We start from the raw sequence: 3834 nt of genomic DNA on the forward strand, positions 1-3834 counted from the left end.
ACCTGTTACTGAGCATGGGTGACAAGAGAGCCCACCTGCCTTAATTCCTTAGACCCACCCAAAGCTCTTAGTGGCCTTGCATGATCTCAGTGTCTCACTGTCTTCGTCTAGCTTGAGACTGTGCGCATCTTCTTCACCAAATCTACATACCTGTGTTTAATTTCCATGGAACATCTTTGCTGGGGACCTACTGCCTGCCAAACACTGTTGGGAGGTAATGAATCACCTCTGAGGTTCCCTGCCTTCACTTAGCCTGCAGACTAGTCGGGGAGAAAAATTTTTAAAATGACACACGTTAACATGAAACTGCAATTATTTCAAGTGTTTCAGGGGCGGGGGCGGGGGCAGTGAGAGAGACGCAGCACAGTGGATAGAGCGCTTGCCTAGCATGCAAGAGGCCCGGGTTCATTTCCCAGCACCACATAAATTAGACGTAGCAGTGCACGCCTGCAATCCCAGCCCTGTGGAGTTGGAAACACAAGCATCAGAACTCCAAGTCCAACCTGGGATGTGCAACACGTTGTCGTGATTAAAGATAGGAAACAAGATAAAAGTTTATAAGAAAACCCTCCAGTAGGAGAGAGCATGCGCAATGTAGGAAAAGAGAAGGAGGGCTGACCTGCCTGATTCCGCATGTACTGGAGGAGTGGGGTCATCACGGTGGAAACCTCTCCGACCATATGCCATAATCTGCAGTAATGCCAGGACTAGTGAGCAGGTTGGGGCTTTATGTTCTTGTTTCTGCTTGGTGGAAGAACTGTGCTCAGTTACTCACCTTTTGTACTCTAAGAGAGTATTTCTGGCTACAGTCTGAAGGGGGAAAAGTTATATGATGCAGCTGAATATTTCCAGTGGAGAGATAATGATAACTGTGCGGGGGGGGGGGGAAAGGGGGGGGGTTACTAAGTATATAGGGTCAAGGGGGTTGGGAAGGTAGTGCGTGGGGCATGCACCACGCAGCAGCAGTTACATTACGTAGAGACAATGAGGAACTGTCGGAAAGCAGAGATAGGTTCTGAATTCAAGGCTGGGGATGTTGATGACATCACAGGTCACCGCGAGCAGACACAGGATTGTACTGTGGGTGTGGAGTTTGCCAAAGAGGATGAGGGGTTAGATATAAACTTATGAGTCATCTTCCCACTCCGGCGTCAGATCGGGATGGATATGGTTAGAGAGAGAGAGATTGTAAAGGGAGTCAACAAGGACTCTGGGACAAAGGTCTTCAGGATGGTCAAACCCAGGACAGCCCTGCCCTGGAGGGAGACCCGGCGGAGGAGGAAAGAAAACACAGCAAAAGAAATAGAAGGAGATCCCAGAAAGGGCCTGTCATGATAGGCTGGGAGCAAGGTTCGAAGAAGTGGGAGTAGTCAGCTTCTTCAAAGACAGAGGATGGGTGCACTGGGTTTTGTTGGGTATGGTGACTCCCATCCAGTACGTGCGAGACAGATCCAAGAGGATTACAAATTTTGGGACAAATCCAGTCTTTAAAAAAAATAATAAAAATAAAAATAATGAATAAAAAAAGAAAGAAATGGAAAAAACTCTTCCCTTGAGCAAAAGTGGAAATCACTGATCAGTAGAAAATCATTTTTTGAAATACTAATAAGTAATTGTAAAGTAATACGTACCAAAAACTATAGCTGTCATTCCTACTGCCTGGGGTTCTTTTTGATTCATGGTCTTACCTGATCGATTTTACATGTGTCTTTAAACTGTTCCCAGGAAGAAAACACAATATGAGCACGTGACACGTTAGTGACCACGAGGAGAGGGGAGAAAATGGGTATCCTATGAGCACAGGACAGTACCACGGTGCGTGGTCTGAACCGGAAAGAGAATGTGAGCCTGGAGTCCGTGCTCCTCGGCCCAGCCCCACCAGCTTCTGCTATCAGTGGCCTATTCGTGTCTAGTGTAAATAAGCCGAGAACTGTCCACAAAGCACTGCTGACACCTCCCCTGCTGGTTGGCACTGCTGCGTGTGGGCAGGAACCCACAGGCTGGAGAGTGGAAGCACTGGTGTTCAGAGACCTCTGTGGAGGGAGCCACACGCAGCCTTGGACATTTGATCCCTTCCAGAGAGAATATGCAGCGGAGGTCACTGTCTCAGCACCCGTGACCGGGTGGTAACTCAGATGTTAAACTGAAGCAAACCGAGCAGGCGATGGGAGGTGAGAAAATGGAGGTGAGCCCTGGTGATTACCTCTGTTTGGAATGAGAAGGGAAAAGAGGGGTTTAGGGGAAGGGAGCTGGAAAGATACATACATGGATAGGTCTGCCTTTGCTCCGAGTGTGCTGTCTTACACTTGCTAGCCCTTAGGGCCAAGAACGAGGAAAAGATATTTCCGTTCCTTGTGGGCTTTCTATCATAAACATCTTGGTCCATAAGATGGAGTTACAAGATAATCTCGAGTGCATTTTGTGATGTGATTTTCCAAGTTGGGCACTTTTCCTCATATGTACGCTTTTAACTTCTATGTAAGGGTCAAACCAATTTGTATTTATAACAAAGAGAAATAAGGAATACAAAAAGAAATACAAACCAATTTGTATTTATAACAAAGAGGTAAAAGATGAACACTTCTGATGGAAGAACATGATTAACATAGGTCTGTGAGACAGAAACCAACCTTTCCAGGGGGTGGTGGCAGTGTGGGGAGATAGATTCGTGTCACCACAGAGGTCCTGGGTAAAGTGGTCCATGTCCATCTCAGCTCTTAGGAAGTGCTATTGGATGAGTGCTTTGGATTCGGCTCTGTGGAGGTTGTGGGTTGGGAGGGCTGTTAGAATTCTCAAGGAGAAGAATTTTGAGGTTTAGGAAGAACAGCCAGATCACATAGAACACAGAAATAGTGAAGATTGGGAAGTGGAAGGAGGTGGTAGAGGGTGGATGAGGTCTGGAAATACCCTTGAATGTTAAATAGGGAACCAAGCCTTAATGTACAGAGCAGCCATGTTCAGTTTGATTCATGAGAAGTGAAGAGGTACCATCCTGGAATGGAGAATAAAAATAACACAGCCTTTGAGCCAGAGAGAGTGATAATTCCACTGATTTTAGGTATGGACAGATAAGTAAATTCAGGAAAAGGTGAAGTTGAGAATCTGGCCTCAGTAAAGACATCAGTGATTCTTGATTTGATAAAATGGCTGCCAGGCAAGAGCCTGCCTACAGCCCTTGTCGCTGTAGGGAAGGGACACGGAAAGAAGCCAGATGATGAGAGTTAGGTGAGATTTCTGATAGACAGGACATGAGGTTCTATGGAAGCCAAGAGAACCATGTGGGGTTGGAGAAGAGATCTTCCCTGGCAATATTGGGTTGATCATCCTGTGAGATCGGTTCCCTTGCTCTTCCCACCCCTTTGGAACAGCCCCATGAAGTTGCTGTGCGGCTGTGGGGACTATCTCAGAGGTGGTCCCCAGTTCATCTTTCCAGTTCAGTGCCCTGGTTATTAATGAGCACTGACTGACCTAGAATCCCCAGAAGGCTTTCCACAGTGCTGAGGAAGGGATTTCATAAAGGGAGTGATCTTTGTGGGGCTGAGGGCAGAGTGCAGTTGGTAAGAATTTGGGCCAGCATGAATACTCACAAAAAGCTAGCTGTGTTCCCATGTACTTGTAACCCAGCATTGAGGACGCAGAGGCAAGAAAATCCCTAGGCTCACCATCTGGCCAGCAAGCCAAGCCTGCTCCGTGAGCGCGGGGCCAGTGAGAGATGAAGTCTCAAAGAAACAAAATGGGTGACCCCTGAGAAACCACAGCCAAAGTCATCCTCTGGCTTCTGTCACACACACACACAGAGAGAGAGAGAGAGAGAGAGAGAGAGAGAGAGAGAGA

The 3834-nt window shown here is 47.2% G+C and overlaps 1 protein-coding gene across 3 annotated transcripts in view; it reads left to right on the forward strand.

The window, feature by feature from the left end:
* Positions 1 to 1945: 1945 nt before the first annotated feature.
* Rhobtb1 (Rho related BTB domain containing 1) overlaps positions 1946 to 3834 on the forward strand; it is a 129585-nt gene continuing 127696 nt past the window's right edge. For 2 of the 3 annotated variants that reach the window (XM_029482899.1, XM_021173633.2), the window contains exon 1: positions 1946 to 2185. The gene's annotated coding sequence lies outside the window, so the exon portion shown is untranslated. The remainder of the gene's footprint in view (positions 2186 to 3834) is intronic. The other variant, XM_021173636.2, reaches the window with a different exon arrangement.

This window comes from Mus caroli, chromosome 10 (genome assembly GCF_900094665.2).
Source record: "Mus caroli chromosome 10, CAROLI_EIJ_v1.1, whole genome shotgun sequence".
Lineage (NCBI taxonomy): Eukaryota > Metazoa > Chordata > Mammalia > Rodentia > Muridae > Mus > Mus caroli.